Raw genomic sequence first — 13,181 nt, forward strand, 5'->3', positions numbered from 1 at the left:
CTCGTGAGCTCCCGGCCCGACACGCCCTGAACTCACCACTCAGTGACCCTCCACCGCGGCCACCCAGGATCATCCCCAAACTCCAACCCAGGAACCGCCCCAGATGGGCCAGGACCCGGGCCCGAGGCTGCGGCTCCGGGCTGGAGTGCCAGTCTGCCACCTGATGTCAGCCGTGACCCTGGGCAAGCAACTCAGCCTCTCTGGGCCTCGGGCTCCTCATCTGAGAAATGGGATGACGACACCTTCAAGGGGGTTAAATGGGCTAACGCCCCGAGTGCTTTGTGGACCCTCTGGCAACAGGAAGTACCCAAATGAGAGCCCCCGGTGGGCCATGCTCTGACGCCCGGCCTCAGGAGAGGTGGTGACTGACGTCAGGGCCCCCGGGGAGGGCTGGGAGGAGCCCTGCCGTCCCCTCCACTCCCGCCACAGCTCGCTTCCCTCCAGCCGAGTGCAGCCCTGTGCTGGGGGGAGCTGCTGGGCTCCCTCTGCCGCCTCCCCAGACCCCAGCAGCCTCCAGAGGCACCTCCCAGCCTCCGCTGCCCGCCTCCCAGTCCTCTCCAGCTCCTGGATCGAGGTGTAAGCACACACCTGACCTGGCTGTGCCCCCACTAAAACTTCTTTAATGGCCCCACGGCCCTGGGGCTACATTCCAGACTTTCACAGGGATAGAAACGGTGGCTTTGGAATGCTCTGACCCAGACTCAGGTTAGAAACCCCTTGACAAGGCAGCCCTGCGTCCCCTCTATCAAACCCCGAATAAAAGTCCCGGAACACGGTGCCGTCCCCGTGTGCACCACGGGCTGGCGTCTTCTCTTCTGTCCTTGCCACCCCCTCCCCCGTGGGCGGTGGCCATTGGATGGGTTTCACGGCCCGCTGTGTGCTGGGACCGCAGTCTGAGCCCCCTTGGCTCATGAGCACCGAGAGCGAGGGCGGGCATCTCTCCCCACTCCTCCTGGATGCACAAGTTCTGCTGAAGCTCCGGCACCATATTCTCTCCTGCCACTGGGCCTTTGCACATGCAGTTCCTTTGGCCTAGGGCCTTTTTCTGCTTGTCCATCTGGCTTAGCCAAAGACACCTCCTCAGGAAGGCCACCTGCCCACCCACTCAACGGTGCCTTGCCATCACCCTGACCCACCCACTCGAACCACTTTGGGACTTGATGAAACAATGCCTGGCTCCTCCTCAGACCAGCTGGGTCGGAGGCCTTGGAGTGTGAGGCGTAAACATCAGCGTTTTAAGAAGCCATGAGAATGGAGAAGCCCACCCGCCACGGCGGTCCACTGCTGGGCCTGCTTCCCCCTCCAGGGGCTGATCTGGTTCATCTCACGAATTGACCTGTTTGTTCCCGTGTCCTGCTGCTGGAACCTCAGCTCAGGATCTCGGGAGGGAGTCGCTCTCCCGGGCTCAGCCCAGCACCTCTCTCCAGAGCTGCCTGTCCTTCCCAGAGTCTGACCACGCGCCGGCCTGCCCCAGGCACCAGGGGGTGGGGGCTGGCTGTGGCTACTGAGCCGGGCTTGCCCACCTCTGCCCTGGAGGGGCTCCTGGGGCCAGCCACGTGACCCTGTCCTGTCACGGTCCCAGGTCTCTGTGGGGAAGTTGGCAAGAGCACGCCAGGTGGCACCTGGCGTTCCGCCAACGCCTCCTGCAGACCTTGGTGCTCAGTTCCTACCCCAGGACCAGAACGCCCCGGGCCCAGCCCCAGCCGCTCCTCTGGCCGGTGTCCCTGGGCAAGAGCTGGACTTGTCGGGGACAATGTGACCTGCTCTGTTAGCCGAGGGGCCCCCTCCAGGGTCACGTGACGGCAGCCGTTTCCAGAGAAGCCCCTGGTGAGGTCTCAGACAGCGGCAGAGAAACCTGGGAGCGGCCACTGCACCTGCAGAGTCGGGTGACCAGGGTGGACGGGGACTTCACGTCTGACACTTCAAGATGCCAGAGTGGGAACGGGCGCAGCCAGGTGTGTGTGTGACTGTGTGAGTGTGACTGTGAGTGTGTGAGTGTGTGGCTGTGAATGTATGTGAGTGTGTGACTGTGTGTGTGTGACTATGTGACTGTGTGTGACTGTGTGAGTGTGTGACTGCGTGAGTGTATGTGACTGTGTGAGTGTGTGTGACTGTGTAAGTGTGTGACTGTGAGTGACTGTGTGTGTGTGTATGTGACTGTGTGAGTGTGTGTGACTGTGTAAGTGTGTGACTGTGAGTGACTGTGTGTGTGTGTATGTGAATGTGTGTGTGTGACTATGTGAGTGTGTGACTGTGTGTGTGACTGTGAGTGTGTGAGTGTGTGGCTGTGAATGTATGTGTGTGTGTGTGTGACTATGTGACTATGTGACTGTGTGTGTGACTGTGTGAGTGTGTGACTGTGAGTGTGTGTGACTGTGAATGTATGTGAGTGTGTGACTGTGTGTGACTATGTGACTGTGTGTGACTGTGAGTGTGTGACTGTGAGTGTGTGACTGTGTGACTATGTGAGTGTGTGACTGCATGAGTGTATATGACTGTGTGAGTGTGTGACTGTGAGCGTGTGACTGTGAGTGACTGTGAGTGACTGTGAGTGTGTGTATGTGTGTGTGTGTGACTATGTGAGTGTGTGACTGTGTGTGAGTGTGTGTGTGAGTGTGTGACTGTGAATGTATGTGAGTGTGTGACTGTGTGTGTGTGACTATGTGACTGTGTGTGACTGTGTGAGTGTGTGTGTGAGTGTGTGTGACTGTGTGAGTGTGTGACTGTGTGTGAGTGTGTGACTGTGTGTGAGTGTGTGACTGTGTGTGAGTGTATGTGACTGTGTGAGTGTGTGACTGTGAATGTGTGTGTGTGACTGTGTGTGTGTGACTGTGTGTGACTGAGTGTGAGTGTATGTGACTGTGTGAGTGTGTGTGACTATGTGAGTGTGTGACTATGTGTGTGAGTGTGTGACTATGTGACTGTGTGTGATTAAATGTATGTGTGTGTGTGACTATGTGTGTGACTGTGTGTGAGTGTGTGTGACTGTGTGTGTGTGTGTGAGTGTGTGGCTGTGAATGTGTGTGTGTGACTGTGTTTGTGTGACTATGTGTGAGTGTGTGTGAGTGTGTGTGACTGTGAGTGTGTGTGACTGTGTATGTGTGACTGTGTGTGTGACTGTGTGTGTGAGTGTGAATGTATGTGTGTGTGTGACTGTGTGTGTGTGAGTGTGTGTGACTGTGAGTGTGTGTGTGTGTGTGACTGTGTGTGTGTGTGAGTGTGTGTGACTGTGAGTGTGTGTGTGTGACTGTGTGTGTGTGACTGTGTGTGTGTGAATGTATGTGTGTGTGAGTGTGTGTGAGTGTGTGTGTGACTGTGTGTGTGTGTGTGTGAGTGTGTGACTGTGTGTGTGTGTGTGTGAGTGTGTGTGTCGGGGGTACCAGTGGCAGAGAGAAGCAGGAGAAGCTGACGCCCCGATGTCAAGTTCATCCTAAGCACCGTGAGGCTAAGGTTCCCTGGAGGGACAGTGCCTGGCCATCACACTCAGGTGGTGACGGGGGCGATTTTGAGTGTGTCCCCCACCCCACCCCAGCATAGAGGACATTGGAAATGTGTGGCCGTCCCCTGGTCGTCACAGTTCTGGAAGGCAGGGGCCAGGGGTGGCTCGGCCGTCCTGCAGTGCACAGAGCCCCTCTGTGGAGGACCCAGCTCCGAGACCCCCCAGGGCTGAGCTGAGACCCCGCGCCCCCGCGCTGTAGGGAGGGTCGGCGCACAGACAGGAGCAGAAGCAGCCGGAGAGGGCTCCGGGCTGCTGTGCCCTGCTTCCTGTCCGTCCCACACTTCCTTCCTATTTCCTGGGCATGTGCCACGTGCTGGGGTGAGGAAGACAGAGGGTCCCTCGTGGGAAAGTGACCGCTTACTTCTTTAACGTTTCTATCTACATCAACCACGAGTGAAAACTCACACAACATGTTCCTTGTTTTTTCCTAATTGTAGAAAACATCAGATTAATCAAAGATCAGGACATTTTCTTGCATCCAGGCATGTCTCATCTCCCTGTCTAAAGCATCCCCTGAGCAGCAGGGAGCTGGCTAGAAATGACCGGGGTTTCAAGGTGTGGCTGGGCTTCTTGAGTTTTCTCATTTTCTGTTCTTTTCCCAGTCCACCCCAGGGCCTTGGCCCATGCTGCTCTGCTCGGTTGCTCTTCCCTACCTCCTCTTCACATCACTGCTCTTCCTCTTCCAGTGTCTGCTCAAACATCTCCTCTGTGAGTGCCCCGTCATTGGCTCCTGTCATTGGTCCCTGCTTATTGTCTGTCCCCCCACCGCCAACGTCAAGTTCCTCCTCCGATTCAGAACAGTGCTTGGCACACTGCATCAGTTCCATACCTGTTTGTGGAAGGAAGGAAGCAGGAGGCAGGAAGGAGAGCAATGAAGAAAGATAAGAGCAGGTGAATTTGGGAACGTCTGGGAGAGGAGCAGCCTCCTGTCCGGCAGCTGTTTCCCTCCAAACTCTGACCTGTGCTTTAGGGACCAAAGACGCGCCCGGCAAACAGGCTGCCGCTCCCTTGGAGGGACACTGACATTTTTATGCTGTATCTCTCCAGAAATCCCATGCCAGTGAGCGCCCTGGGCCCCCCAGACAGAACAACAACGTCAGCGACGACACAGGCAGATGGCCCTTCCTCCAGGCCACCCAAGAAGACCTCGTGTGTCCCCCGGAGAGTGGGAGCCGCCCCCAGCCACTGCCCCCTTAGGAGCAGGGGCGCCTGCGGGTGTTGGTCGAGGCGCACTTCGGGGACTGGCCGTGCTCTCTGCCCACGTGGGGTGTGAGGGCCCAGCTCCCGCGCCGGGGGCGGGCGGCTCCATTCCGTGGGTCCTACGTGGCTCCAGGGGGACCTTGCCTGATCCACAGCACTGTGCCCCCTCCCCGCCAGGCCTGCTTCTTCCATCCCGGGCTGCACCTCCTGGGTCCCCCTCATGGGCCACCACCCTGAGTCTTGACCTCAGGATCCGCTCCTGGGGGGCCCAGCATGAGACGCCACCCTCCAGCACACGGGGCTGGGACTGGCTCCTGGGTCCCCCCTCGTGGGCCACCGCCCTGAGTCTTGACCTCAGGATCCGATCCTGGGGGGCCCAGCATGAGATGCCACCCTCCAGCACACGGGGAGCTGGGACTGGCTCCTGGGTTGAGAGCTGCCGAGCCCCAGACCTTTCCGACCTGCTCAGCAGCCGCAGCAGCAGAGGGTATTTGAGCGCGAATTCCGGATTCCTTGGGAATGCGCCTGCTCGCCAGGGGCCGTCCCTTCGGGAACCCAGCTTCAAGGGAGCCTGGGAGAGCCAGTCTGTCAGGCCAGGAGGGGCCAGGACGGAGCTGGAGGGGACGCTGCAGAGACACGGCATGGCCCTCACAGGCTCCAGACCCCAGGCCACAGGGCCACTGGACGAAGCTCTTTCATGTACCTGGTGCTCACGCTGTGCCCAGGCCCTGCACCTGGGCTGCGGCATTGACCAGAGCCCACCGTCCACGCCACCACTTACCTTGCCCAGACCAGGCAGCCCCTTGTCCCTGCTTTCCTGTGTGTCACATGCACACAGGACAGCGCCCACTTCCTAGGGTGGATGCAGACGTGGGACTCAGCTGGATGGGTCAACACCCTTGCCCCAAGTCAGGCAGCAGCCAGGGACTGCGACCGCAGCTACCCGCCTTCACACGGCCTCTGTGCAACACACACACACACACACACACACACACACACACACACACACACACCTTGAAACGGGAGTCAACACCTAAACAAAATCATCAAGCTTGTCAGCTTATCTGAGTAGCTCATGCATTCAATAAACATCTACTGAGCACCTACTGCATGCCTGAGAGGATGTGGGGCCAGAGAGGCCCCCACCATCATCTCTGTGTGCAGTCTGAGGATGACTTCAGGAGAGTGGAACAAAATGAAGTCAGAAAGCAACTGGAGTCCTTTCTGCATTAGGGGAGCCTGGATCCAGCTAGACCTGAGATTGATGCCAACCCCAGACTCTCAGTTCCTTGAGTCCACCAGTCCTTGAACCAGTTTGAACTGGATTTTCTGACACTTGTAACTGAATGTCCTGATTGTGAGAGGTTTGGCCCAGCTTGGCCTCATACTTAGGATAGTTCCGAAGGCATTAAAACCTCTCTGTTTCTTTGTCTCACCATTAATGTCAGATTTTTCCATAAAAGAATCTGGGTCACGATGTACAATATAGTGCTTTTCTAAGCAGACTCCTTAGAATGTGACCTCAGCTCAAGTTTAAAGACCTTGTGTTTGGGGGGCCCTGGTGGCCTGACCAGGGGGTAGGACAACCTGAGGCTACACACCCTTGCTGCCAAGCCCAAAGCCCCCGCTGCAGCCCCCTCTCTACCAGCTGTGAGCTCCAAGATCAGACACATGACTTCAAGATGCCATTTCCTCAGCCGTACAATGGGAGTAAAATTAGTCTCCACCTCCTGCAATTTTTGAGAAAATTAAATGAAATTTAATCAAATGCTTTATATATATATACATAAAGCAGCTGACTGACTACAACAGGTATGTAGTCGTGCACGGTGGCACACACCTGTAATCCCTGGGCAGGCTGAGGCAGGAGGATCACAAGTTCAAAGTCAGCCTCAGCAATTTAGTGAGGCCCTAAGCAACTCAGTGAGGCTCTGTCTCTAAATAAAATATTAAAAAAGGTCTGAGAATGTGGCTCAGTGGTTAGGCGCCCTGGGTTCAGTCCCTGCTCCTCCCCCACCAGTAAATAAACAAACCAACAAAGATCTGTAAAGAGCTGGGCTTCCAGAGTGTGGATCTCAACACTGCGTGACGGTGTGACATCTCCAACTTGGATGAAATCACAGTGCTCTTTGCGGATGGGCGTGCGCTCGGGTCTGTGCGTTCAGAACCCACAGTTACCTTGGGAGGAGGTGCTCATCAGGCCCGGGCCTGTGCCGGGCACGCAGGACACAGCCGCTGGAGTCACCAGGGTCTCCAGACTGCAGAGCCACACCCCAGGGCTCAGTGAAGTCCGTGTGGTGGGCTGTGCCCAGCGTTGTTTTTAAAGAACTCAAGTAGACTGAGGCAGGAGGATGGCAAGTTAAAGACCAGCCCGGCAACTTAGCGACAGCTTGTCTCCCAATAAAATATAAAGGGCGGGGAATGTGGCTCAGTGGCAGAGCACTTGCCAGGAAGCCCTGAGTTCAATCCCCAGCACCACCACCATGAAGGAAGGGAGGGAAAAGAAAAAAGAAGAGGAAGAAATAGACCAGGTTGTCCACCCACAGCCCCTGGGACAAACCCAGCCTGCTGCCTGTTTTATAGATAAAGTTTTATTGGCACCCAGAGTGCTCGTTTGTTTTCAGGTTGTCTATGGCAGAGTGAGTGGCGTTGACAGAGACCGTGCAGCCCACAGAGTCAAATATATTTACCCTCTGGTCTTTTACACAAGAAGTCGGACGCCTCCTGCCATAGAGTCATGTGATATTTCACTGACGCTGTTCACCAGATATTTTGGGTTTGCTGTCTGGGTCCACAGTGGGTCTGCACTTCATCCAGTTTAGAGTATGTCTCGGGACTCTCACTGGTCAAAGAAGTGGTAAAGGAAATGGTGTGTATTCCTCTGGACAGGTACTTGGAGAGCGAGTGTGTGATGTTCTGTACCTTCAGGGTCCCCGGATGACCCAGGAGGGACATGGAGCAGAAACAAGAGGTAACTGTCTATTGTGTCAAGTCACTCAAATTTGGGGTTATTTGTTACTGCAGCATCATCAAACTGATCCTGACTGATATAAGTGGAAAACATGAGTGCTTGTCTCTGGTGGTAAGGATGAGGGTCGTTTCTGGAAACCTGCTTTTATACATGTATTATGGGGGGGGGTGGATGCAGTTTTTTTGAGAGTGTGATATAAAATGTGTTTCTCACTGAGGATCATGATCTAAAACCGCATAGCAACACTTGTCTAGAATTTGGAAAAACTTAAAGAGTCCAGAGAATAACACTGAACAGATCTGAAAGACTAAACAAGCAGAATTGGGGGGAGGGTCTCAGAAGCCGCGTGTGGAGGCCTGGTTTCAAGGGTGTGGAGTACATTTTAAAAAAGCTGCCTCTCAGCCAGCCACTCCGGAGCTCTCAAGGGCAGGGGTCAGCAAATGCATTGTGTAAAGAGCTGCACGGTAAACATTTTAGGCTGCGGGGGCCAGGAAGTCTCTGTGATAACAACTCCATTCTTCATTGTAGAGGGAAAGAGAGCCTAGAAGAGGCAGAAGGGCAAGGGCAGGGCCGTGTGTCAATAAAACTTTATTTACACAACAGGCAACTGGCCAGATTTGACTGTGGGGCTCAGTTTGGCGACCCTGCTCCAGGAGAGGACAGGAAGGAGCATAAACAGGTTGGAGCAGCAGGAAGGAGGACTGGCATTTAGACCCAAGGACTAAAGAGAGTTCCCATTGCGGGGGGGGGGGGGCAGCAAACCAGGGCCTCTGGGCTAAATTCCAGCTGCTGTCTGTCTTCACAAATAAAGTTTTATTTGTTTATGTGTTGTCTGTGGCTGCTTGGACATGGACATGTGATGACCGCAGAGTTGGGTAGGTATGACAGAGACCATCAGTCCCCAAAGCCTAGAATCCTCGCTCCCTGGCCCATGAAGCCCTGTAGGCCGGCCCTGGCCTACCGCCCTTACTCATTCCCAGGCTCTCGTTCAAAGAATGGTGTTTAACGGCCGAGGGTGGACACGGGCCACGTCCAGAAAAGCCCTGAGGACAAAGCAGCCCCAAGCAGAAAGATATTTTTAATAAAGTAAATAGGGCAAAAGCCAAAAAAAGAATCAAAGTAACCCCTGGCCCCACACCCTGGAGAGATGTTGACCGCAGTGACGCTCGAGAAGTGAGTTCACAGCTAAGACGACTCCAGGAATGTTAAAATAACAAGAACAATAAATAGTAATAAAACACAAAGCCACGCACCCCGTCTCGGGGCAGGGCCTCCAGGGTTTGAGCTCAGGAACAGGGAGGGCAGCCTCCCGCTGTCGGCCGGGCCTGGCAGGGCTCTGGGGTCCTTCAGGAACCCCATGGGGGAGGCCCAGAGAGAAAGGGGGCTGGGATGTGAGCAGGCCCTGGGGGAGGACGGCGTCGGCCACCGAGACTCCAGCTCCCATTTGGGGGGTCAGATTCTGAGGCCCCCAACTGTCTTTGAGGGTCGGGTGCTTAGAGCTGCCCGAGTTGGCGTATGGCCTCGTCCCAGCACTCGGACCCCAAGTGCCCAGAGGAGCCAGCTCAGCATCTCCTGCACCGTGGCCTCCTGGGGGGCTGGCCCGGCTCCTCCACCCTGTGCAGCTGAGGGCAGAGAGGTCTGCAGAGCTGACGGCAGCGCGGGGCACAGGGGGCGCGGGCAGGATGACCCTCCACGGGCAGGGACGCCGCTGTGGGCCTGGAGCCGCTCAGCGCCCCGGGGTGTCCTGGAATTGGCTAAAAACAGGGCGCCTGGGGCTGGGGCTGGGGCCCAGTGGTGGACACTCACCCCGCCCGCCCGCCAAGGCCCTGGTCCCATCCCTGGCGCTGCCAAAGGAAAGGGCAAAGCAGCCCCGGCTCAGCGGCTCAGGAGGTGGAAGTGCTTCTCTAGAAGAGCTCGCTCAGGCGCCCGCAGCGGCCCATCTTACAGACGAGGAAGCCAAGGGCAAGCCAAGGGCAGAGAGGCCGCGGCCACCCAGCGAGGCGGGCAGCTTCCTGCGCCAGCTGCAGGACTGCTCTCGGGAACCCAGGGAGCTGCCAGACGACCCGGAGGGCCCGCGCCCTGTCCCCCCTTCGCTTGTCCACTGGCACCTCTTCCCCGCCCGCAGGAGGCCTGGGAGAGGAGACCTGAGAACCACGCCTCACAGGGCTTCTGGAACTCTCCATGTGCCGGTCCTGCCGGGAGGGCGCCTATGGCAGAGAGCTCGTGGGATCCTCCGGGCGCCGGTGGAGCGGCTGCTGATTTCCTCCCCATCCTGGAGATGAAGGTGCCCGGGTCAGCAGGCCCTGAGGCGCAGGGACATGGCGCGCCCCCACCCCTCGTCCCAACCCTACTGGCCCCTTGGCTCTTCCCAGTGCCAGGAAAAGCAGTGCCCAGGAGCCCACCAACCTGCTCAGCACCGAGAGCCCTCCACCACCCGGCGCCCGTGGACATCGCGCCCGGCCTCAGCCTTGCCCTACCAGGGCCCCTGGACCCCACACCCACTCCGTCCAGAGGAGCTGCTGCCTCCCTGCCTCAGCCGTTCCTGGGGCTGCCCAGAGACAGCCTGAGGGCAGGACCAGGGGGTCTTAGTCGGACCCCAGAGCTGCCAACCCCGGGAGCGGGGGCACCTCCGGCCCCAGCCGGTCCCCGCACTTGGAAGGTATCTTCTCCCTGAGAACGAGCAGGGGAGGGAGGAGGGGACAGAACGAGACCACAGGCACAGGAAGAGGTCACCAAAGCATGGCTGGGCTTCCCGCCTTGGGAGGACCCTTTATGGAGCGGCATTTTGATGACTGTCACAATGAGGCCATGACACGTGGGTTCAGTTGCCTCCACGATTCTTCCAGCTCGGGGCGTCGGCGGGGAGGGGCGCTGGCGGCTGACGGGCCGAGCTCTCCTCTGAGCACCCTGCACCCCCTTGGTCTGAGCTGCCATCCTGCCCTGAGCACAGTCCTGGGTGAGTCCTCCTGCCCAAGCTCCAGGCTTGGGCCTCCCAGTACCCCTCCCTGTCTCGTCATTCGACAGCACATGACAGTGCCAGGGTCCCCGAAAGGGCCACCGCTCGGGCCTCTGGGCACTTGGGTGGTTTTTTCATTAAGCCTCGTGACCAGTCTGAGGTTGTCTGCATTCTCTCCAGGCCAGAAGCCGAGGGGGAAGCCCACGCTCCTTCAGTCATTCAACAAACACGCGCACTGTTGTGCGAAGGCCTGCTGCACCTCAGCATCTTTGTTGACGCTGCTGCCACCCGGGCTGGGTGGCTCTGTGTGGAGCAGCATCCCTGGCCTCTGGTCCTGGGGTGCCCGTGTGACAGCCAGAGAGTCTGCAGACACGGCCAACCCTGGCCCAGGAGCAGAGTGGCTCCCAGCTGGAACCGCAGTCCCCGAGGATGAGCTCCGAGGTGCTGCAAGCGGCAAGTGCACCGTATCCTCACCAGACAGAGCGCGTGCTGGCGTGGACAGGCTCGCCTGCTCAGTCACATGCCAGTGCTGGCGAGGGGCACAGACCCACTGGGTCTCACTGCAGAGCCTGGCGGTGGCCCTCTCACGCCTGACCCTGAGGGCGAGTCACACCTTGGAGGCCCCTGGAGGCCCTGGAGAGGCTGCTTCTGCACGCGGCTTCCTGAAGACGCCCCTCCTGTCCCCTCCTGTCCCCTCAGCCCGCCCGCTGCCTTTCCACGGGGAGGGCTTCTCTGGTGTAAAGCGGGACTTTCTCAGATGGCCCGCCGCCCCCTCCTTGGTGTGGAGGCGCATTTGTACAGAGAGAATGTCACGAATCAGAACCTGGAGACGATCACTCACTAGTCACCAGCACTCCTGGACTTGGAGAGCAGCCTGGATCAGGCCCGCTCCTCCCGCTGAGCTCCCAGGCCTTCTAACCTTCTTCTAATCTTTAGGGCAAACTTCTGCAGGAGGGGCCGAGATGATCTCCAGGATACAAATGAGGAAACTGAGGCACAGAGAGGGAAGGAACTTGCCCAAGGCCACACAGCTGGGGAGTGGCAGAGCCTGGGTGCTTAGCTCCTCCGCTAACCCGCCCCTCCTGACGGGGCTAGCTGAGGCCTGGGGACCTCACACGCAGGAAGGCGTTTAATCTCTCACTGTCTGACAGGTAGATATTATCCCCCCTATTTTACAGATTTGGAAACGGAGCTCCCCAAAATTAGAGAGGCAGCTCAAAGCCCCCAAGTTAGGAGGGGCAAGCCCGAGGAGCTCGCTTCTGCCCTGGCTGGGCCCACCCCTGCCAGCCTTGGGGACAGCCTGGTGCATCTCCCCAGGTCCTGCGGGCCCTCTGTGGAGGCCCACGTGCCCATTTTATAGCCGATACACGTGACGGGATGTGAGCCTGGGTCAGTGGGATCTCAGGGCGCAGCTCTTCCCACTGTCCCCTGGGTGTAAGGACGGGATGCCTCGCTCAGCCCCGCGGCCTCCTGTGGCCGTTTGGCCATTTATTCCAAAGGGCAGAGCCCACATGGCAGCTCCAGGTGGTGGGACAGATGGGGTGGGGAGGCGAGGGGCTGCAGGCAGACCTTTCACCCCGGGGTCACCCGCTCCTCCCCGCAGGTCGCCTGGGGCCAACAGGAACCGCTCTGCTGCAACAGCTGTCAGGGTCTCTACCGTGAGGAGCCCGGGTGCTCGGCCTGGTCAGCGAGACAGCTGGCCACTGTCCCCAATGCCACCAGCTGCCTGGGGCTCTCCCCACCTGTCCTTCAGCAGCCATGGCCGTCCCCTCCTAGAGTCCTGGCTGGGTCCTGGCCACCCTCACAGAACACAGTCTTCAGCCCTTGGGGACAGGAGGCCTGGCTGGACGTGACCTTTGTGGCTTCTCTTTGGGTCTTTTCTTCCTTTCTGAGATGGGGTGGTGCTCTGCTGCCGAGGCTGGCCTCTCTGCTCAGCCTCCAGAGCAGCAGGGACTACGGGTACACACCTCTGGGCCCAGCTGTCTTTTCTTGTCCTCACTCAGGGCTTGAGTCTGTGCCCCCAGCTACACGGCCAAAGCAGCTGCTGTGTTTTTACCATCATTTTCTTTTTATTAGCGACCGTAGCAACGGCAGAGTGGTCAGGAACGTGGGCTTCGGGTCTGGACACTGCCTGAAACTGGCTCCTGCTCAGATCCAACGTGATCGTGGGCAGATGACTGAGCCTCTCAGTGCTTCTGTTTTTAATCTGTGAAACTGTTCCTTTTTAAGGGGACACCAACCTCGAGGGCTGTCAGGACTCTGTCACAAGCTGATGGACAAGAGGCACTGAGAACAAAAACTGGCACACAGAAAATGCTCAGTAAGTGCTAGCTATTACTATTCATGACTTGCACTTATGCCCAATGCACACAGGAAGCCCTCACTACCCACTGTGCCTTACAATTTGGATAGATCCTTGAAAGGCCAGACCAAACCCTCGCTCCTCCATGAAGATTTCTTAGATTCCCTGCTGGGCATATCACACCACCTGTGCGTCTCTACAAGTCTTAGCACTACACTAGCCACACATGGGCACTCAGTATGTGCCAGTACTG

General features: G+C 57.8%; 1 protein-coding gene and 1 long non-coding RNA gene across 4 annotated transcripts in view; one reads left to right on the forward strand and one right to left on the reverse strand.

Annotated features, from left to right (window-relative positions):
* Nucleotides 1–13,181, reverse strand: part of Eya2 (EYA transcriptional coactivator and phosphatase 2) — a 177,047-nt gene that overhangs the window by 132,657 nt on the left and 31,209 nt on the right. The gene's annotated exons all lie outside the window — the stretch shown is intronic.
* LOC144378199 (uncharacterized) lies at nt 1,569–4,659 on the forward strand. Its single transcript, XR_013439867.1, has 3 exons — nt 1,569–1,955; nt 4,186–4,390; nt 4,547–4,659. It is a non-coding gene; the product is annotated as an uncharacterized LOC144378199 (long non-coding RNA).

This window comes from Ictidomys tridecemlineatus, chromosome 5 (assembly GCF_052094955.1).
Source record: "Ictidomys tridecemlineatus isolate mIctTri1 chromosome 5, mIctTri1.hap1, whole genome shotgun sequence".
Lineage (NCBI taxonomy): Eukaryota > Metazoa > Chordata > Mammalia > Rodentia > Sciuridae > Ictidomys > Ictidomys tridecemlineatus.